This window comes from Bubalus kerabau, chromosome 8 (genome assembly GCF_029407905.1).
Source record: "Bubalus kerabau isolate K-KA32 ecotype Philippines breed swamp buffalo chromosome 8, PCC_UOA_SB_1v2, whole genome shotgun sequence".
Lineage (NCBI taxonomy): Eukaryota > Metazoa > Chordata > Mammalia > Artiodactyla > Bovidae > Bubalus > Bubalus kerabau.
The window spans coordinates 31654566-31677916 of record NC_073631.1 but is presented as its reverse complement, the minus strand read 5'-3'; the positions used below and the strand labels follow the sequence as shown (position 1 = coordinate 31677916).

Genomic DNA, 23351 nt, shown 5'->3' with positions numbered 1-23351 from the left:
ATTCCAGGATGTCTGGCTCTAGGTCAGTGATCACACCATCGTGATTATCTGGGTTGTGAAGATCTTTTTTGTACAGTTCTTCTGTGTATTCTTGCCATCTCTTCTCAATATCTTCTGCTTCTGTTAGGTCCATACCATTTCTGCCCTTTATCGAGCCCATCTTTGCATGAAATGTTCCTTTGGTATCTCTGATTTTCTTGAAGAGATCTCTAGTCTTTCCCATTCTGTTGTTTTCCTCTATTTCTTTGCATTGATCGCTGAGGAAGGCTTTCTTATCTCTTCTTGCTATTCTTTGGAACTCTGCATTCAGATGTTTATATCTTTCCTTTTCTCCTTTGCTTTTCGCTTCTCTTCTTTTCACAGCTATTTGTAAGGCCTCCCCAGACAGCCATTTTGCTTTTTTGCATTTCTTTTCCATGGGGATGGTCTTGATCCCTGTCTCCTGTACAATGTCACGAACCTCATTCCATAGTTCATCAGGCACTCTATCAGATATAGGCCCTTAAATCTATTTCTCACTTCCACTGTATAATCATAAGGGATTTGATTTAGGTCATACCTGAATGGTCTAGTGGTGTTCCCTACTTTCTTCAATTTAAGTCTGAATTTGGCAATAAGGAGTTCATGGTCTGAGCCACAGTCAGCTCCCGGTCTTGTTTTTGCTGACTGTATAGAGCTTCTCCATCTTTGGCTGCAAAGAATATAATCAATCTGATTTCGGTGTTGACCATCTGGTGATGTCCATGTGTAGAGTCTTCTCTTGTGTTGTTGGAAGAGGGTGTTTGCTATGACCAGTGCATTTTCTTGGCAAAACTCTATTAGTCTTTGCCCTGCTTCATTCCGTATTCCACGGCCAAATTTGCCTGTTACTCCAGGTGTATCTTGACTTCCTACTTTTACATTCCAGTCCCCTATAATGAAAAGGACATCTTTTTTGGGTGTTAGTTCTAAAAGGTCTTGTAGGTCTTCATAGAACCGTTCAACTTCAGCTTCTTCAGCATTACTGCCTGGGGCATAGACTTGGATTACTGTGATATTGAATGGTTTGCCTTGGAAACGAACAGAGATCATTCTGTCATTTTTGAGATTGCATCCAAGTACTGCATTTCGGACTCTTTTGTTGACCATGATGGCCACTCCATTTCTTCTGAGGGATCCTGCCCACAGTAGTAGATATAATGGTCATCTGAGTTAAATTCACCCATTCCAGTCCATTTCAGTTCGCTGATTCCTAGAATGTCGACACTGACTCTTGCCATCTGATAGGATATCTTAAAATAAGTATCCACAATGCAAAGGTAATCATGAATGGCATGGAAAAATAATATATGACCTGTAACATTGGAAATGAATAGCACTTCATCCAGAAGAGCAAAACCTAAGTACCAGGTTTTAATAAAGTGTACCAGCAGTCCCATTATTTCCTTTCCTGCCTCTTACTGTAGATGATGCCTCTAAGTGTGCACTCTCGTCCTATGTAGTGGGACACATCCCCTGTCTCTTTAGTGATATATCTCCAGAAATTTCCCTTAATCTCCCATATTATCACTGTTTCACTGTCTACTGGATCATTGACATCAGCAACCAAACACACTATCATTTTTTTCTTGTATTTAAAAATCTTCGTTTCATTTCTCCTGTGAGTTGCAGTCCTGTTTATATACTCTGAAATTCTTTCTCTTCTAAACTGTCTTTAACAATCAAATTTTCTGCACCCCACCAGAGCACCAGGATTTTTTGGTCAGATTTCTATATCTAAAGTCAACGTTCAATTCTTGGTCCACATTTTACTCTGCACCCCACCAGAGCACCAGGATTTTTGGTCAGATTTCTATATCTAAAGTCAACGTTCAATTCTTGGTCCACATTTTACTCAGTCTTTCAGCCACAATTAACACAGGTAATCCCCCTCTTCACTGATAATATTTCCTCACTTGTCTTCTAGAATACGATGTAGTTTTCCTCCTCTCTTACTTTCCTCCTCTTTCCCTACTCTTTAACAGTCTCATTGCTGGTTTCTTATCTTTTCCTCAACAACTTTATCCTGAATTACCCCAGGTTCAATTCTTCCACCTCTTCTCCAGCTACATGCAAAGTCTTGGTAATCTCATCCTACTCATCAGTACTGATTCCCACATTTCTACCTCTGGCCAACTCTAGACTTGATGTCCAATTGCCCACTTAATATTTCCATTTGGATGTGTAATACACATCACAAATCAGTATGTACAAAACTAGTGATATTCTTGACTGAGCGACTGAATTGAACTGACTGAGTGATATTCTTGCCTCTATGTCTAGCCTTCCCCATCAGATTTCATATCAGTTCATTCTTTCAGTTGCTCTTTACAAACAACCCATTCGACCTTATTTCTTTTTTTCTCTTCCCCTTGTTCAGTTTTCTCAATGACATTGCCTCCTTACAGATCCTCAAATTTGTCATTCATGTTTTCTTAGGGTCTTCTGCCTGGCCAGTTCCTCTACCAGGACCCCTCTTCCCTCAGATATCTACAAGGCTATCTCCATTTTTTAGCTTTGAGACTTTGCTCAAATTACCGACTTTTAATTGAGGCTATGCCAAAGCTTTTGACTGTGTGGATCACAATAAACTGTGGAAAATTCTGAAAAAGATGGAAATACCAGACCACTGACCTGCCTCTTGAGAAACCTATATGCAGGTCAGGAAGCAACAGTTAGAACTGGACACGGAACAACAGAGTGGTTCCAAATAGGATAAGGAGTACATCAAGGCTGTATATTGTCACCCTGCTTATTTAACTTCTATGCAGAGTACATCATGAGAAATGCTGGGCTGGAAGAAGCACAAGCTGGAATCAAGACTGCTGGGAGAAATATCAAAAACCTCAGATATGCAGATGACACCACCCTTATGGCAGAAAGTGAAGAGGAACTCAAAAGCCTCTTGATGAAAGTGAAAGAGGAGAGTGAAAAAGTTGGCTTAAAGCTCAACATTCAGAAAACGAAGATCATGGCATCCGTTCCCATTACTTCATGGGAAATAGATGGGGAAACAGTGGAAACAATGTCAGACTTTATTTTTCTGGGCTCCAAAATCACTGCAGATGGTGATTGCAGCCAAGAAATTAAAAGACACTCCTTGGAAGGAAAGTTATGACCAGCCTAGATAGTATATTGAAAAACAGAGAGATTACTTTGCCAACAAAGGTCCATCTAGTCAAGGCTATGGTTTTTCCAGTGGTCATGTATGGATGTGAGAGTTGGACTGTGAAGAAGGCTGAGTGCCGAAGAATTGATGCTTTTGAACTGTGATGTTGGAGAAGACTCTTGAGAGTCCCTTGGACTGCAAGGAGATCCAACCAGTCCATCCTAAAGGAGATCAGTCCTGGGTGTTCATTGGAAGGACTGATGCTAAAGCGGAAACTCCAGTACTTTAGCCACCTCGTGCGAAGAGTTGACTCATTGGAAAAGACCCTGATGCTGGGAGGGATTGGGGGCAGGAGGAGAAGGGGACGACAGAGGATGAGATGGCTGGATGGCATCACCAACTCAATGGACATGAGTTTGAGTGAACTCCAGGAGTCGGTGATGGACAGGGAGGCCTGGTGTGCTATGATTGACGGGGTCACAAAGTGTCGGACACAGCTGAGCAACGGAACTGAACTGAACTGACCCTGAAGACCCTATTTAAAAATGATTTCTGGACTCTGTGGGAGAGGGAGAGGGTGGGAAGATTTGGGAGAATGGCATTGAAACATGTAAAATATCATGTATGAAATGAGTTGCCAGTCCAGGTTCGATGCACGATACTGGATGCTTGGGGCTGGTGCACTGGGACGACCCAGAGGGATGGAATGGGGAGGGAGGAGGGAGGAGGGTTCAGGATGGGGAACACATGTAAACCTGTGGCGGATTCATTTTGATATTTGGCAAATCTAATACAGTTATGTAAAGTTTAAAAATAAAATAAAATTAAAAAAAAATAAATAAATAAAAAAAAAAAAATGATTTCCACCCTCACATTACAACTTTCCGAATCTCCCTTACCCTAAACTATTTTCACAGTAACTTATCACCATGTAAAATACCACTATTGTTGTCGTTCAGTTGCTAAGTCGTGCCCAATTCTTCATGACCTCATGGGCTGTAGCACCCCAGGCTTCCCTGTCCTCCACTATCTCGTGGAATTTGCTCAAACTCATGTCCATTGAGTCAGTGATGCCATCTAACCATCTCATCCTCTATCGCCCCCTTCTCTTCCTGCCCTCAGTCTTTCCCAGCATCAGGGTCTTTTCCAATGAGTTGGCTCTTCTCATTAGGTGGCCAAAGTATCGGAGCTTCAGCTTCAGCATCAGTCCTTCCAATGAATATTCAGGGTTGACTTCCTTTTGGATTGACTGGATTGATCTCCTTGTAGTCCAAGGGAGTCTCAAGAGTCTTCTCCAGCACCACAATTCAAAAGCATCAATTCTTTCGTGCTCAGCCTTATTTATGGTCCAACTTTCACATGCATACATGACTACTGGAAAAACCATAGCTTTGACTATATGGCCTTTGTATATAAAATATTATGTAACTTATAATTATTTTGTTGTTACTATGTTCCCCCTCTTATCAGAATTTGCATGTCTTTAGGCCATGGATCTTTATTTGGTTTCACCAATCTGTTTATCTTAATAGCTTAGAGCAATGCCTAGTACTAATAAAAGTCAATGAATATTCATTAAATAAATTAAATATATTTGTATCTAAGTACCATGAAGAAATATGATTCATAGGATATAATCAGAACTCATTTTTATTTTAATCTAAATATTTTCTTAAAATTAAATCAAGGAAGTCCATCCTCTTTCCCTGTGTGAAAACTCATACCTATCCATAAGATCACTTTAAGGCAGACATTTATAGGAAAGTCTTGATAATGACTATCTAATCCATATTGGAATGTGTTCTTTTGGGATCTAATTAGTAATTTTCTAATATAAATTCTGCTCATGCTTTTGGTACCAGGATGTCATTTTTTAATGAATGCACCTGAAATCCAGAAAGAGAAACCCATGGACCATCCCACTGACTACCTCAGACCTAAGGCTTTGTTGGATCAATGTGCACATGCTCGTCACTTCAGTCATGCCTGACTCCCTGTGACCCATGGACTGTACCCTGCCAGGCTCCTCTGTCCATGGGATTCTCCAGGCAAGAATACTGGAGTGGGTTGCCATGCCCTCCTCCAGGGGAGCTTCCCAACCTGGGGATCAAACCTGTGTCTCTTATGTCTCCTGCACTGGCAGGCGGGGCTTTTTACCCAATGAGCCACCTAGGAAGCCCCAGGAGACCCCTCCAAGTAAGCTTGGTGCTCAGGAAGAAAAAATTGAAGATAAAAGAACATATTTAATGATTGTGTGAAATAATAACCATTGTGCTATGCGTAGTTGCTCAGTCGTGTGCAACTCTTTGTGACCCCATGGACTGTAGGCCGCCAGGTTCCTCTATCCATGCAGATTCTTCAGGCAAGAATACTGGATTGGGTTGCCATGCCCTCCTCCAGGGAATTGTCCCAACCCAGGAATCGAACTAGGGTCTTCTGCATTGCAGGTGGATTGTTTACTAGCTGAGCTACCAGGGAAGCCAATAATTACCATTATTTCTCTCTAAATTCACACCTTGGATTTGTGTCAGGAACAATTCAACAATAAATATTTAAGCCTAGAAATAAAAGACTCTTTTGTGGAAAGCAAAACCTGCTTTGTAAGAGTGAATGGTCATTGGCTTGTCTGCTGAGATATGAGGTGTCAGCCAGACAGACAAGTGACAGAGGGTGAATATTCTGTGCCTTCTCCCCATCTTCACCACCCCTTCTCACCACCCCTCCGGCTCTCCAGACACCCAGCTTTGCAATTTAACTTCAAAAGATACTCTGTAGTGGAGCTAGGTGGCTAGGGTCGGGGCTTAGGCTGCCCACTGACCTGTTCTCCAGGAGCCGGTACTTCTGGGCAATAGCTGAAGAGAGAGCCAATCCTGGGCTCACAGCAGCTCAAAGGAAGTTCAATTTGTTATAAACACTTCCCTCAGCAGGAGTGAATTGTAGGACAGAGCTTGCATTTGTTTCTGGGTGCTTCTTGCTTGCTAGCTTCCTTTATTTCCCACTAGCTTGCTGTTCTGCCTGATTTGTCCAGGGTTGCAACACCAAAGGAGATGGTGAAGAGGAGGAGAGAAGAAAGTTCTTACTTGACAGATGCTGTCAAATCATAGCTGTATGCTTTCTCAGCTTATGGATGTGTGAATCTGGTTCTTTCTAGGGCACTCTCATGGGTTCTTCAGGGGTTCCTCTATGGGTTCCTCAGACCACAACTTATTTTTCAAGGGAGAGGCAGTCTTTCTAGCCTCCAGTTTTATATTGGTTTTCTAGATTCCAGGAAAACTGCCATTTTAAGCTGTACTCTCTGACAGAAGCTGAAATATCTCCAAGTCTACCGTCTCCTTGGTAAGTCTCACATGTACCCCGTGCCCTATTTAGCGCTGGAGGGAATTCCATGTCTTCTCGGAAGCAGGCATATTTGCTGCCCCAGGCTACTTTTAGTTTTCTTTGAGGTGAATCACACACCAGTTCCTGCATTGCCTAACTTCAGAGAACACGTTGTGCTCCCCAAAGGACACTGTTTTAGCCTCTCTTGAAAGACCCAAGGTTATGAAATGGTCTTCTGTCATCTCATCCTTTCTTTTGGGGAAAGATATTTCTTCAGAAACCTTCTACCAATTTTCACACACCTCATTTTTTTTTTAAAATAATCTCTTTGAGATGAATTTTTAGGGTCATATTACTAGTTCTTATCATTTTGAAATTTCCTCAGATCTGTCCTGAATCTTAAAAGTTTATATCCGTTGTATTACGGTATCCCCCAGGAAACTTTAACATCTTTTAATATATATATATATATATATATATAGAGAGAGAGAGAGAGAGAGAGACATATATATATGTATAATTTCCTTTTTATATACATGTATTTGTAAACAGTTGATGAAATCTGATATAAACTTGCTAGGTAGTTTACACGGGTTACTATGAATCCGGTGAGGGTAGGGGAATGATGTAGGGAAAGGAATGAGAAAAGTCAGAGATGGAAGGACATTCAAGAAAATGTTGAATGAATAACATATTTTCCTAAAATCTCCCAGCATCTTATATTATTGCCTTTTAAAAATACTTTTGTGTGTATTAGTATATGTGCATTTTTATGATCAGGTCACCCAAGGTGGCCATTCTCTTGCTCTCTGTACATTTCCTGTCCGGCCCAGTGCCTACTTCACTTACACTCTAATCACCTGACTGACTTTCCCACATACTTGCCTCAGCCCCAGCTAATGATTGTTCTAACCTTTAGACAGAACATCTCCAGATCAGATCAGATCAGTCATCTCCACCTGGTAGCAAATTAAAGAGGCAGTGAGGGGCGGGCCCCTCCGCTAGTTTCCCTGGTAACCAAGGAGCCAACCAGATACCAATTTCCCCTATAACTGGTAACCTCCCCCCTCCTCTGGGGAGTGAAATCTGCCGCTATTTCCTTGCTTTCCTCTGCACACGTTCGGATGTAGCTCCAGAACCTTGCTTCAGACAAGTAAGTTTCCCCATCCATATAACACTGATGTCTCTGTTCCTCACTCCAGTCTCTCTTCAGTCTTGCGGCTAGGCGAGTATGGGGCTTACTGGATTGCAGGATGCAGCCCGACAGTACTCATGTATTTTTGAGAGAAAGAGGTCTTAAGTGAAAATTAGGTTTAGAGGGCTAATTGTGATTCTGTCTAGTTAAAAGAAAAATAAATCTCCAAATGTATAATACACAGTAATGTTTTGGTAAGAAGATGTGGAAGAAGTCATAGAAGTTGGACAGATACTAATATTGATTTCAGGAAAATGGAATAGGAAATATTTCAGAGGGAGATTTTATCTTTTGTGATATCTTTATATTTTTTCTTTTTCTATAAGTAACATGTAACCACATGAATAGCCTTAAAGGAAATCAGTGTAGTACCACTAAAAGTTCTGGGAGAGTAGTAATGGAAATCTCCTCTTACCTATCTTCTCCTTACAAGTAGCTAGAAAGGTATCTGCTAAGTAGGAAGACAGAAAAGGATGGATTGATCTCTGGATGTGAGAAAGTGGGGTAATCTGAAAGAACAACAGTGAGATACAAAATTGATTATGAAAGGGGAGAAGACTAAGGTCAAAGTGAACAGAATGAACCTTAAAAAGTTCTCAACTTACTAATGTCTTTTGTTCATTAGTATCCAATAACTTTGGACTAAGAATTTTGAACATAATGAAAAGCAAAACATTGTAGATTACCTCAAAATGGGGGATTTATGGGGGTAGGTACAGGAGGTATAAGGTCATAAAGTGTTGAAAGTTTGGCTGATTTAGTTGGTCATCAGGTTGCAGGCTGAATAAGGAAACATGAAAAGCATTAAAGATAATCTAGGAAAATAGGCAAGGAGCATGCGTGCATGCTCAGTTGTGTCTGACTCTGCAACCCTATGAGCAGTAGCCCCCCAGGCTCTTCTGTCCCTGGAATTTTCCAGGTGAAGAATACTGGAGTAGGAGGCCATTTCCTACTCTAGGGGATCTTTCTGGCCAGGAACGGAACTGGTGTCTCCTGTGTCTCCTGCATTGATAGATTATATCTGCTTTCAATTGAGAATTTAGCAATTGCCAGAGTAAAACCATGGTAAATCTTTGGTCACGTGTCCAGTTTTGCAACTTCTTTATTTTGAAATAAGCCCCTTATTTTGAGGCTTTGTTATGTGGGAATCCATACTGGTCAGTCAAGGCATTCTGGAAGCTTCCCATATTGATGTTGTTATAGCCACTAGAAGCCAGGAAGGAAAAATTATATCCAGAACAGGTGTCAGCTTCAATATGGACAGATTGCTGCCCCTTCTGGGGCTAGCATGTTTTGGTAATACTTTATTCCTAGTGTCAACATAAGAATTTTTCACAGACTTCAGGATTCCCTTTATTATTTTAATACACAGTAACTAAGTAATCAAAGGAACTTCCATGCCTCATCAGTTCCAGGGTTGGTCTCACGTTAGAGACCGACCAGTGTGTCACTGAATGCGTTCATCATAGGGGAACTTGACAGTTGCCAAATTTTATTCCGTAAAAGCTAGTTCATGTTTATTTTTGTGACTACATTGCCATGACCTCACCAGAGACATCAAGTGAGGGAAAACATAATTGCTTAATTAACTGCAGCTGCTAAAGTTGAGTCACCTGCAATTTCTGTATAAGATAAAAATATACCCCTTTACTATATGATAAAAGTTTATGGAAATTCATTCAATGTTTATTCAGTAAAATTTTAGTCAGTGTTCATTGTATGCCAGTAAATACAAGCTTGTATGTGGGGACACAACAGGGAATCAGATATGACCCCTGCTCCCTGGGAGTAGATAATCCACTTACGAAGGAAGAGAGTTCATATTTATGTCTAGGTGATGGTTTGCAGTATGGATGGTTTTGTTTCTTTAGTGGATATAGTGTATGTATAATCTAGGGTGCAGGTGAAGACTACCATTGGGCTTAATGAATAACTCATTAGGCTGATGGTCTTCCAAACTTTGATTTTTGTATTCAAAATAGCCTATGTCTCTCAAAGAGTCTTCAAAAGATTAATATGTCATTTCATGTCAGCAGTAAAAGAGATATAAAAATCAGAAAGAGGATGTGAAAAGTCTGTTGGATGTCAGACTGCCTGGTCTGATCTGATTTTCTTTTTTGTTTGTTTGGTTTTTTTGCTGCACTTTCTGGGAAGGTTTCCTATTTTATCTTCCAACTATTTACCTTCTACTGAACTTTTCATTTTTACAATTTTTTTTAATTCCTAGAAATCAAGTGTTATCTTGCCATCAGTTCAGTTCAGTTCAGTCGCTCAGTCGTGTCCGACTCTTTGCAACCCCATGAATTGCAGCACGCCAGGCCTCGCTGTCCATCACCAACTCCCAGAGTTGACTCAGACTCAGGTCCATGGAGTTGGTGATGCCATCCAACCATCTCATCCTCTGTCGTCCCCTTCTCCTCCTGCCCCCAATCCCTCCCAGCATCAGAATCTTTTCCAATGAGTCAACTCTTGAGGTGGCCAAAGTACTGGAGTTTCAGCTTTAGCATATCTCTGCATAAATGAATGACACCAGTATTTTCTTGTCCCAGCATTCTCTGTTTCTTCCAGTTTTTGTCCCATTTTTGATTGTTTATATCACCATACTCGACTTTAAAGACATCTTTTCTCTTAAAGGTCAGTCAGGACTTGGCGTTGTGAACATAGATAAGAGTAGAAGACAAAAAATTGGAATTCCTGTGTTACGTGAGTTAATCTCTAAGTTTATGAGTTGATTGTTTCTGAGGAACATCTTGGACCAACATCTTGGGACAGTGTGATAGTTCAGGGGATATGTCTGTCTCCAGTGTTTGGAATGGTATTGGTCACTTATTCCTGCTGTTTTGGAAATGTATTCTCCAAGATCCATCTGGGCCTCCCAGTACAGAGACTCTTTTTCCCTTGGGTGAGAGACTAAACCTCTAGGCTTCTGCTGGAGATGGTGATCAATTCCCCTGAGGTGTGGTATGAGAGAGGGACCCAACTTCTCAGTGTTTACCATAGTCCCTTAAGTCATTACCCACTTTCATACTTAGTGCTTCTGTCATTGTGCTTCTTGAAATACAAATTGTGTTGGTTCTTCATTTTTCACTACTGCCAAATTGAATTTTGGCCTTCTTGGATGTACTGAGCCAGTTATTCCTGTGAATTAGGGGGAAGTGTTTCCTCCATAAGGACACAGATCCTCTGGGTGAACATAGAGTGAAGAGGTGGGTTTTTATATCCCACTGGCCCTCATCTCTTCAGAAATCTGTATGCAGGTTAGGAAGCAACAATTAGAACTGGACATGGAACAACAGACTTGTTCCAAATACGAAAAGGAGTACGTCAAGGCTATGTATTGTCTGCCCATTTAACTTATATACAGAGTGTATCATGTGAAAGGCTGGGCTGGATGAAGCACAAGCTGGAATCAGGATGCCAGGAGAAATATCAATAACCTCAGATATGCAGAAGACACCATGCTTATGGCAGAAAGTGAAGAACTAAAGTGCCTCTTGATGAAATTGAAAGAGGAGAGTGAAAAAGTTGGCTTAAAGCTCGACATTCAGAAATCGAAGATCATGGCATCCGGTCCCAACACTTCATGGCAAATACATGGGGAAACATTAGCAGACTTTATTTTTGGGGGGCTCCAAAATCAGTGCAGATGGTGACTGCAGCCATGAAATTAAAAGACGCTTACTCCTTGGAAGGAAAGCTATGACCAACCTAAACAGCATATTAAAATGCAGAGACATAACTTTGCCGACAAAGGTCTGTCTAGTCAAGGCTATGGTTTTTCCGGTAGTCGTGTATGGATGTGAGAGTTGGACTGTGAAGAAGGCTGAGCGCCAAAGAATTGATGCTTTTGAACTGTGGTGTTGGAGAAGATTCTTTTTTTTTTTTTTTTTAAACTTTACATAATTGTATGGAGAAGATTCTTGAGCGTTCCTTGGACTGCAAGGAGATCAGTCCTTAGTGCTCAATGGAAGGACTGATGTTGAAGCTGAAACTCCAATCCTTTGGCCACCTGATGTGAAGAGCTGACTCATTTGAGAAGACCCTGATGCTGGGAAAGATTGAAGGCAGGAGGAGAAGGGGATGACAGAGGATGAGATGGTTGGATGGCATCACTGACTTGATGGACATGAGTTTGAATAAACTCCAGGAGTTGGTGATGGACAGGGAGGCCCGGCATGCTGCAGTCCATGGAGTCACAAAGAGTCGGACACTACTGAGCGACTGAACTAAACTGGCCCTCGTCTCGGTGACTCAGATGGTTAAGAATCTGCTTGCAATGCAGGAGACCCAGGTTCAATCCCTGGGTCAGGAAGATCCCCTGGAGAAGGGAATGGCAACCCACTCCAGTACTCTTGCCTGGAAAATCCTATGGACAGAAGAGGCTGGCAGGCTACAGTCCATAGGATTTCTAAATCAGACAGGACTGAGCAACTACCACTTTCTGGCCCTCGTTTCAGCCTCCGTCATACACAGTGGCCATTGTCAGCACAGACCCATTTGCTGTTCTTACCTCATCCTTGTGAATTTTTATTTTTAACACTTTGCTTTGCAAAAACTTAAATGAGTGGTTGTTTCCTGGAGGAAGATAAATTACGTGTATCTATTTGATCTATCATCATAACCCAGAAACAGTATTTAGAAATTTTAAGTCAGATAAATATTCTGGAGTCATTGTCTCAATAGATCTGTTCAGAGATGTGTATTCCACCTCTGTGGCTAAATAGAATTTTCTGGTCAGAACTCTTGAGACAGATCATGTAGCTACTGCGCTCAGAATATTTCTGCATAAGCAATCCTGAAGAACATGCTATTTGCAAAGCAAATCCAAAACCACATACTTTGCTTGAATTGGATAATATTAAAGCTTAGATGTCAGCTAGGATAAGCTTGATATTTAAAACTAATTAAGAAGTTGTGCAAATTGCACATAAATATATTACTCAGCATATCCTGCATGGCTCAGTAATTGCAGAGCTTTTTTCATCTCACTCAGTGACCTCCCATTCAAGGGTGAAAACAGAGATTTCTTTCTTTTCAATGATGGAAGCCAGGAGCTATTTACTCTTAAGCTAAGAGTTTCCACCCTCCAGCTCTTCTAATGGGCTAGAAATTAGTACAGTTACAAGGGACTCTGAACTTTCTTTTTCTTTGCCACAGATGTAGGTAGGAATGCATAACATGGGTCATCTTTATCAGAATTGAGGAATGTATTTTTAGACAAAGACTTGTATAAGACACAGTTCTCTCAAATTCTCTCTCTCATTCTCTGTCTCTCCCTCCCTCCTTCTCTATTTTTTATTTCTTTTTTTCAGGTTAGAGAATGCTTCAGTGGCCACTTTCTCTGCCCACAACCGATAATGGACCCTGTTCTTAGCAGAGAAATATCTTCAGCCAAATAAAATTTGCTCAAATATTATTTAGATTTTTTATTTTATTTTTTAACTCTACAATATTGTATTGGTTTTGCCATATATCAACATGAATCTGCCACAGGTATACACGTGTTCCTCCTTAAAGCCTTTTGCAGTTTCTTATCACCTGTTCATTAAGGTTGGTATTCAGTAGCTTCACTTACAAAGCTTTCAGAATTTGCCTTCACTATAGCTTTACCACTTAGCATATATTTCCACCAAGGTGGATGACTTGGTATTTCTCTAAAAAATGTACACTTCCTTGATTTCATAGATTAATACTTACCAACCTCTCCATCTGGATTTTCTTTCTTCTCCTTCCCCATAGGCACCTGTTAAATTTTATCCATTGATTAAGTCCCAGATCAAAAGTCATTTCTTCAGCTAAACTGGTCTTTTGACTTTGCAAACTTTACAACATTAAATTTGATTTTATGTGAAATATTTTTATACAGTTTTTCTTACTCAATTTCAGTCACTTTAGGCAAATTCTTTTTTAAAAATAATTCTCTCCAAACAAATAGTAGCTACTTAGCTACTGAGTAATTCTTTCCTACGTGAGTGACATACTGAGTCTTTGAGATTTTGTTTTGGCAGTTACATTTGTACTAGATTCTGTCTGGACAGAGAGAAGACATTTGTTTTATAAGGGATGTTTTGTTGCTTTTGTAACTTGGTGGTTTAAGTGGACTTGTACTTTACTTCTTCATGATAAGTATGATATATATTATTGTGAGTTGATTGGATTTCCTTTGTGCCTCAGTGTCAGGCAAATTTTTGTGAATGTTCCACAAGTTTTTGAAACAATGTGTATTATTTCTCTTTGCTGGAAATAAGAATTTATATAAGAAATAATTTTTTGGAGAATTATATGCCAGGTACTGTTTGGGGCACTGGGAAGTATAATGTCATACACTCGTGGACTTTGTTCTAGTTTAGGGATTGGCAAACCAACAAATAAACATATGATACTATGTCACATCATGTTAAATGCTAAAAGCAATTATAAAGAAGTGTTATGAAAAGTGGTTAAGTCTTTTATAAAGAGATTATTGAGAATAAATCCAAATACAATGAGAGAGCAGGCCATGCTATGATGTGGGTGAATATCATTCCAGGCAGAGAGAACCACCATAGTGATGGCCCTGAGGATGAGATTAAGCTTGGACTACATGGCTAAAGTGATTAATCAAGAGGGAAATTAGGAGGAGGAGACAGAGATAAAGGTGCAAGGTCATGTAGCACCTTGTATGCTGTGGAAAAGAATCTGAACTTTACTTTGAATGAGATGGAAGGCTATCAGATAGTTTGAGCAGGTATGCAGTATTATTAATAGGGGTGAGGCACTGGGAAATCAGTTGGAAGGTGATTTCAATCCTTTAGATGAATTCCTGGGTTAGGTGGAGGGCCCTGCATGTGGTCAGAAGTGTTCAGATTCAGGAGACATTTAGAAGTTACAGATAAGCAGACTTATTCTGATGATTGAAATATGGATATGTTGTAAATAGAGGACTGAAGCATGACTCAGGGGTTTGGGGCATAAACATCTTAGGAAATTATGCTACTATTTAATAAGCTAGAGAAAACTGGGGAAAGAGCCAGTTGCTGATGAAAATCCTGCTGTCAAATCTTTCTTTTTAATGACTGGTTTTAATTTTTTTAAATTTGTCTTTGATACACTAAGCTTAACAGTGATGGGCATAGATATAGATAGCTTTTATTTACCCTGTTCAAATTATCCTGTCTATTCTAGGAAAACTTTTTTTTCCAATTCTGGAACATTCTTTTGAAAGACAGCTATTCTTGCTATTTTCTCTTCTTAAAATTTCTGCTGCATATATAGATTTTTCTCTTCCTATTCTCCATGCTCTTAAACAACTTGGATCTTTGAATCAATTTTTTGATTTTCAACTACTTTATTGTTCAATTTATATATTTAACAGTTAGTACTTAAGCTGCAGTACTAATACCTTGGCCTTATGAAGTATCTAAAACAAGAGAAATTCAAAACACATATAAAATCTGACTAGAAACTCTTAAGTCATTGCTAGAGGGGAAAAAAAATGGATGAACCTAGAAACAGAATTTAAACATCTTAACTAAAACATGCTTCATTTTTTACTTCTAATAAATAGTAGTACCTTTTGAAAATACTTTTGATTTCTATGAACTGCTTCAGAAGTATCAAATCCATAAAATATTTTATAGGCATTCTAGTCCTAAGATCCAGGTAAATACTGTTTTTCTTATACATGTCCTTCTTTTCATATTTCAAAGCAAGAGTTTTATAGGGCAAATCTTGGGTGACAGTTTTAGCTACATATATATTTTAATTGGTTTAATATTTGACTTAATATCCTGAGATACAATAGTAATCAAATATTACCTTCCAATATCATAATTACTGTTTACCTTGCAAAATCATAAACAGTGCATTTTCTAGGCACTGACACAGATTCTCTCAACACACCAGTGATTTATTGGAGAATCCTCACTTTTCAGTCAAAGTTCTGCAGTTAGATAATTTTCCAAAGCTACCCAGCTGATCAGCAAAGACTGGAATAACCTGATTTATCTGACTCCAAAACCTAAGTTACTGCTGCTATAGTACATCTTACAAAAGACTCTTGGTGAGAGTACTTTTATTTCAGTATGGCTTAGTCTCTGAATTCAGATTATTCTGCTTCTATAAGTTTTTTCAACCTGAATAAAATATAGATGAAATCCTGATTAATATTTAATACAAATGCACAGGGAAGAGTGGGTGCTTACTGCCTTCTACCTGTGTGTTGCCAGGGTAATCTAACTCTGCCTTTTGTCTTGTGCTGCCTTCATGGAGGAGAAAGTTTCTCTGTCCCTGGAAGCCATTACTGGAGTGTACATTATGTATTGTATAAAACAATAGTAAATCCACTCTTTAAAAAATTGCATTTTACTTTGTTTTTTGTTATATAAGTTTGAGGTGTTCAGCATTATGGTTTGATTTCTGTATATACTTCAGAGGGATTATCATAAGTTTAGTTCCCGTCTGTTTCCATAAGTCTAGTTCCCATCTGTTACAATATGGATGGCCTCTTTCTCCCATTTTGCCCACCCCCCTGAATACCTTCCCTGTGCTAATCACTAATCTAGTGTCTGTATTTTGAGTTTTTTTTTTTTAAGATTCCATATATGAGAAAAATGGTACAGAATTTATCTTTCTGAGTCTGACTTATTTCACTTAGCATAATACCCCAAAGGGTATTTACCCTAAAGGGTAAAGCCATCCCTTTAAGGAGCAACATTTGACAGTACTTGATGAATGTTATTCATTTTTCCAATACATTGTTTCATTGAGTTAATATTTACCATTCAGCATCTCAGAGCTATACACAGAGACTCTGAAAGCTGTACATTCAAGCAAGTTTGGCAAAACAAAAAAAATTTTTTCAGCTGTTCTAACTTACCCTGCTCTTAAATTTTGTTTTGTACCTTTCCCTCTCACCCTCTTAAAGGTGTTCAGTTCAGTTGAGTCACATCCGACTCTTTGCGACCCCATGAATTTCAGCATGTCAGTCCTCCCTGTCCATCAGCAACTCCAGTAGCCTACTCAAACTCATGTCCATCGTGTCATATTAGATTAAAATAATTGGATCACAAATTTCTATGTGTATCTCTCTCTAATTGTATATTTAATTTGCAATGTCTGAAACCAAAATATTCCTTACAGTTTTATTTCTTTATAACCCTTTAAGTGAAGTCGCTCAGTCGTGTTCGACTCTTTGCGACCCTGTGGACTGTAGCCCACCAGGCTCCTCCGTCCGTGGGATTCTCCAGGCAAGAATACTGGAGTGGGTTGCCGTTTCCTTCTCCAGGGGATCTTCCCGACTCAGGGATTGAACCCAGGTCTCCTGCATTGCAGGCAGACGCTTTAACCTCTAAGCCACCATAACCCTTTAACCAACATTTTAAATTTATTTTCATTAGCTACTACTAGATTATATATTCAGGGGTATAATCTGGACAAAGTTGAACTTAGTGGGTTTTTTTTCCTAAATATGGAAGTCACATATTTGAAACCTAATAAAAGTATTACTTTACTTAAAGGAGGAGAGAGAGACAGCCATTTTTCTATAGTTAAAAATAATATAAGTAATTAAGCCAGTACAAAATATTTTTTTTGTTTGTGGCACTAAAACAATAAAATTTAAAAACTTTAAAAACATGTGTTTCTCTAAAAACATGTGTTTCTCTTCTCTCCAGGACTATGGAGATTTTCTTTCCCATTAATATTTTATTTTCCTTCCTTTTAGTGATACCTTTAATCGTCTCTATACTCTAAGCCCTACCTGACACTGCTTTCTAATCCTGCTTTTTTTGTATATGATCTTTGGACTCGGTTAGCATTTTAAGTGCATGGGTTTGTGCGAGATAGTCTAGGTTGGCTACTGGCAATAGTTCACAAACTTTGGATATGTAAACACTACTGGTCTTTCTGGACAAAGTTAGTTGAAATATACTACCATGTCCAAGGAACTCCTGTGTTTATGTTTTCTCCTTGGTGACCGAGGCCTATATACATCTCTCAGTAAGTTTTGAGAACTATTTTATTGAAAAAATATTTTATTCTGCAGGCAGTAAGTACTCAAAAAATACTCAGCCTAGTAACTAAAAAAGTCTCAGAAATACCTCACTAGTTTTTCAGGAAAGCAAAACCATGTCTTGATTTAAATTGCTATGGAAGCAATCAATAGAATTTTGCTCCCCAGCAAGAAATTAGATGTGTTAAAATTCAAGCAATACTGTAACTGACTAACCTGTTCATTGGAGAAAAAGTTTACATGAATGTGTCTCTATTATTACCCACAAATTTACTTACTTTTATGCTGCTTCCAAAGCACAAAGGAATTAGGGTTTGTTTTTGTTATATATTTTATGAGTTTCTAGACTTATTTAAGAAAACAGGTTTATTTGACAAAGTAAGTTTTTTTTTTTTTTTTAATTATTCAGAACCATTCTTGATCCAGATTTATTTTGAAGAGTAGGAAATGAGGCATTTTGATTCCATGGTATCATTTCTAAAAGAGTCTGAGATTTTATAGAAGGGCATATCCTTTCCCATTATTATTATTTTAAAGTAAGATAGTCTAAGGATTTTTGAAGACTCCATTCTGTAAAATCAGTGCTTATCTGATTATATTAGTTAGCAAGGAACAGAAATCATTTAAGAATCAGTCCATCTAAGGAAGAAGACAAGGGAGATTTTTGATCAGTATTTTGGTTTCTAAAAGATAATGCTACCAGAAAAATGGTACTTTGTAGAGCAAATTTGAATATTGTGGTGATAGAATTTAAAAGTTTCTTCAGAATCAATAATTTGCTATCCTATTTAATACAAGTTTTCTTAAGAGTTTCATTAGAGCTGGTCCATCTTCAAGAAACTGATAATCTCAAGATATATGGTCAAATTCCTATTTCTTACACTGCAGAGCAGGAGTTATAACTTGGTTATTCCATCAAGAAAACACAGCCTGTGAAGATGACCTGTGTGAGATGACAAGCCTGCTGCTGCAAATGACATCTGTTTTCTCTCTCCAGCTATGCAAACAGCAGATAACAAGTGAATTAAATCATCCCAAATAATTTCCCCACACTGCATGTGAGGAAAAGTAATTACAAATGGAAGAGAATCAGTCCATTAGTTATTCAGAACTATTTTTATTCTTTTCATTGGCAGGTCTCAACTGTTTGTTGTAGTTCTGTTAAGAATTAGAAAAAAGCATTAATATGAGACCCATGTCTTGATTACAGTAGCTACTATGTAACATTTTCAGGAGAATCTAGATCCTTGAGGGGAGATTAAGGTTTAAAAAAAGAACCCACAAATCTTGTGTTTTTAAAAATGTTAAGTATTCAAATCTGTAATAAGTTATGGTTCAGGCAAGAAAATAATTAAACTTGATAGCAAAATGCATGTAGGACTTAATTTATAACTTCAGTGTGGGTCAGTGACATCTGACAATTTTACCCAAACAGATTGGTGGACCTTATCTCCAGAACTTCAGAAAGTTGGGTTGGGGCCTGAGCATTTGCATTTCTAGAGGATCCTGGAACCACACTTTAAGAGTTGCTATATGAAACAGTGTGATATTATTAGTGTTTTTCTTTTAAGATTATTTATTATGCTATTGAAAGAGGGATTTACTTTGGCATCTCTATAATAAACACTTCTGAATAGCATCCAAGGGGAAATTCCTTTTATGAGTTTTTTCCCTTTTGTAGTGAACAGCATTATATTTTTAAAAATCTTAACCTAAGATGGTTCTTTAGTTATAACATATGTTACATATTATAACTAACAGCAAATTTATGGGGAGATGAGATTTTTGGCAAAATCAGTTATTTGGAATAAATCAAGAGGTGCACAACAAATGATTAATCAGCCTCTGAGGAATGTGGAAAATTGGCAAAACATAATAATTCCCATTGTCTGATTTACAAGTCTAACCTGAAGGGAAGGAGCAGTGCTGAGTTCCATTGTAACAAGTGGCAAGGCATGTAAGAGAGTGGAGTAAAAGTTCAGAGAAGTACAGAGAAATTTGGAATCAGGGAGGTTAAAAATGGTGAGAGAACCAGTGATTGTAAGAAGAAATCTGGTTAAAGAAGGAGATAAGAAAAACATAGCATTGGGCTACAGAATTGAACAAGCAGTTCAATACATCTCGACAGTCCTTGAAAGAAGCACTGAGTCAACACCAAAAGCCCAGAGAAAATGAATGCCGCTGTGTCCTGTGGGTCATTTAATGAAAAGGCATGCTAATATTCCCTAAAATAATTGATTATAGTGCACTGATAGTTGACTGTGACAGGTACAGAGAATTTGAAATATTTGGCATACTGTTCACAATATAGGGAAATATGCAGCATACTTTAGATGTTTCCATTCTATTTCAATAAAAACTAGTTTAGAACTCCCAGGTGTTGTATTAAATTGCATGTGTATAAGTAAATAAATGTTGACATATATATTAGACAAATATCTTCTAACCCAGAAACATGGAGAAGGTTTATATAATTTTCCAAAATCATGGAGCTAGGAGTAGTAATTAAAGTGAAGTTAGAATAATACGTTTGTTCACAACTTGGTACCAGTCATTTGAAGTATTTCACAGATATATTTTATGAATATTCATTATGTATTTTTCAGTTAATAATTATAATTAATATATGGAGTAGATAATGTTATTCCTATGTTATAGATGAGAACTCTGGGATACATCGAGGCTAAGTAATTGCCCGAGGTCACACAGCTACTCAGTGGCAGAACTATGCTCAAAGATCAGTGTCTTCTGCTCCAGGGATTAAGATCTCAAAAACTATGCTTTACTGTCTCAGTAGTTAGTTTGTCCCCTTTCTGGGATTTTAATTTATGTGGATCACAGAGATCAATCAAGACACATATCATACAAAAATAATGGTAGATAGAGGTCAATCTGTGACAATTCAGCTTGGCAGGCAAAAACTTTCTCAATGTTGTGAAAAACCATGAGGCCAAGTCTGGACTAATAGAAACTAGCCCATGGTCAATTAGTGACATCTGCCAGAGATATGAGAGAGAAAAAGGATTGGAGTGTCGTGAATTGCTGTTCCTATAGTAGAAAAGAAGGAAAGTTGCAAACTGTATAGATCATGGTGAATTAAATGAGTAGCATTTTTTTCTAATTGAAAAGTTTTCCCAAATTAAAATTGTTTTGAGTTCCATGGCAGCAAGGCAGGGGTGGTGGAAGGTTTATTTTATTACATGATACGTAATCTACTTTATTGAATAGAAGAGTAGCCTGTGCAAATTTGTACTTTGGTCAGTAAAATGTTAATTTAAACATGCTTCTGAGAAGTGGCCACATAGAAGTAGCTTTCTAATCTTCCAACCTGAGATTCTAGGTCATATTGTTAAACTGAGCAGAGCCTTTATGGTCTGTGCACATAAGCTAGTGTGCATGTATGGTAAGTCACTTCAGTTGTGTCCAACTGCTTGTGACCCTATGGACTGTACCCTGCCAGCCTCCTCTGTCCATGGGGTTCTCCAGGCAAGAATACTGGAGTGGGTTTGTCATGCCCTCCTCCGGGGGGATCTTCCTGACTCAGACTTTCTAACTTTGATTTGCCTATGCTAATTACTTGCATTATAGGTGGGCATATGTCAGGCCTTTGATTAAGGCCCAGTACTCCTCCTTGGTAATGATTCTTTGACTCTCTTAGCTATGCTTTCAGGGCTGCATCCTTTGAGTTCTTCCTTTTCTGTAAGCAATGGTACATGTTTGTGCTTAACTAGGGTAGCTCACTCTTACTTAACAAGATTGGGTTCTCCAAGACGTGTTTTAATTTCGAACTCTGACCCTTTTAGTTGCGCCCACAGTACTTCTAGTGATGTCATTTTTTGTAGACATTGTGAGTTTCTTATGAATCTCATTGAGGATAAATCCATAAGAAAAAATGTTCTCTGAGATAAGCCTCTCTACCTTACGTGAGAAACAAGGTATCGTGGGACAGCATCCTTAGGGTTTTTAGAAGTTGTTCTGAGTCGTTGAGAAGGTCTGTAAGGCACCCTAGTTATTCCTGAAGTCTCCACAGGGAGTCTTACAGTCACACATTAGGTAAGAGCTTCCCCCTGAAGCCAGGTTTTACTGGCAGTACTCTTGCTTTATTCCTTGCTCTGAGGCCATTTCTTTGAGTCTTTTGCTGTCTGGAGAGAAAGTTATTTATTTATGAACACAGCACGTATTGAATACTTTATATTTTTCTCTAAATTATGATAGAAAGTTAGATGATTGTGATTGATTTCCCTAAAACTGGATCCAGATTCAAAGGTGAAGTAACTTATGGTTAAGGCTGATCAGGTGCGGGCACCACTGGGCCATAGGAAAGTAGAAGAAGAAAGAAACCTGGTACCTGCCGTGTCAAACAATGGTACATAAATAAAAACAGAAGGTTTACTTACTCCAGCTCTTGAAAAATGAAATTTGTGAAGTCTTTGCACTTAGTAGAACATCTAGAGTTTAGAAATGTAAAACTGAAGAGATAGCATTAAAATTACATGGAAAAATATTTTTTACTTACTTCCCAGGAACATCAAGACTAAAACTAATGATTATGAAGTGCTTTGAAAACATAACTGCATTGTATACCATCAGCCTTGGGGCTAACCTCTAGTAGGGTTCACAGCAAATCAATTAGTCCTGGATCGTCCTGGCAGCACTGACAAGTATCATTAGTGCTGGAAGCCATAGACAGCCACCGAGGACCTGCCCGTGATTACTTCCTGAAAGTCTTAGTTTTCAGTCTGTGGAGTGGAGCTGCCCTGACTGCACATTATAACACAAGTAATTATTCATCAAAACTTGTCTTGCGGCAAGCAATTTATTCCTCTCACCACAGATGTCCCCAGTTCTGACCCAGAGCAGCATGACTGTGGGCTAAAAATAGTAGCTACACAGTGCAGCAGGCAGCCATGGTTAGGCTGCGTTTAAATGGTTCTTATGCCCTTGGATTCAGAGCACTTTCCTTGCATGGATTTACCCTAGGAGAAATCCTGAAAGGTAAAGATTATCTTATCTCCTCTTGTGCTTTAGTCCTTGTAGTTATAAAGCACGTTTCTTTTGGCAGATAAACTCTGCTTTGCCTGGCAATTCATCCTTTCTCTCTGTTTTACACACTTACCATTTTTTGTTTGCTTCTTTTGATGTAGTTGGAATTGGGAAATGGGAATATCAGTTCCGCACCTGTCACTCTACTCTCTGATCACACCACATGCTCAAAAAACATATTCATTAACAGCTATTATGTGTAAGTATGTGCTAGGCACTGTGGAGGATAAGCATACAACTCTTATTCTCCTACCCATCAGCTTTAGGAAAATCAAATCATTAAAGTAACAAGCAGAGAAGCATTTAATTCTCATCCAAGGATTTGCTGATAAAACTTTTAATGTTCCTGAGCTCCTCACCCTGTTTGATTTAACTATTTTCTAATGTGTCAGTTGGGCTTCCCTATGGCTCAATGGTAAAGAATCTGCCTGCCAATGTAGGAGATGCGGGTTTGACCCCTGGGTCAGGAAGTTCCCCTAGAGAAGGAAATGGCAACCCACTCCAGTATTCTTGCCTGGAAAATCCCATTGATATAGGATCCTGGTGGACTAAAGTACATGGGGTTGCAAAAGAGTACGACTTGGTGAGTAACCAACAAGAAGGAATGTGAAGATCTATGAAAGAATCCTCATTTATGGATGCCATCAACACCCAAGTGAAATCCTGTTAAAAACATC

General features: G+C 38.7%; 1 protein-coding gene across 3 annotated transcripts in view; it reads left to right on the top strand.

Annotated features, from left to right (window-relative positions):
* Positions 1-7452: 7452 nt before the first annotated feature.
* Positions 7453-23351, top strand: part of TMEM196 (transmembrane protein 196) — a 310640-nt gene continuing 294741 nt past the window's right edge. For 2 of the 3 annotated variants that reach the window (XM_055589938.1, XM_055589936.1), the window contains exon 1: positions 7453-7598. The gene's annotated coding sequence lies outside the window, so the exon portion shown is untranslated. The remainder of the gene's footprint in view (positions 7599-23351) is intronic. The other variant, XM_055589937.1, reaches the window with a different exon arrangement.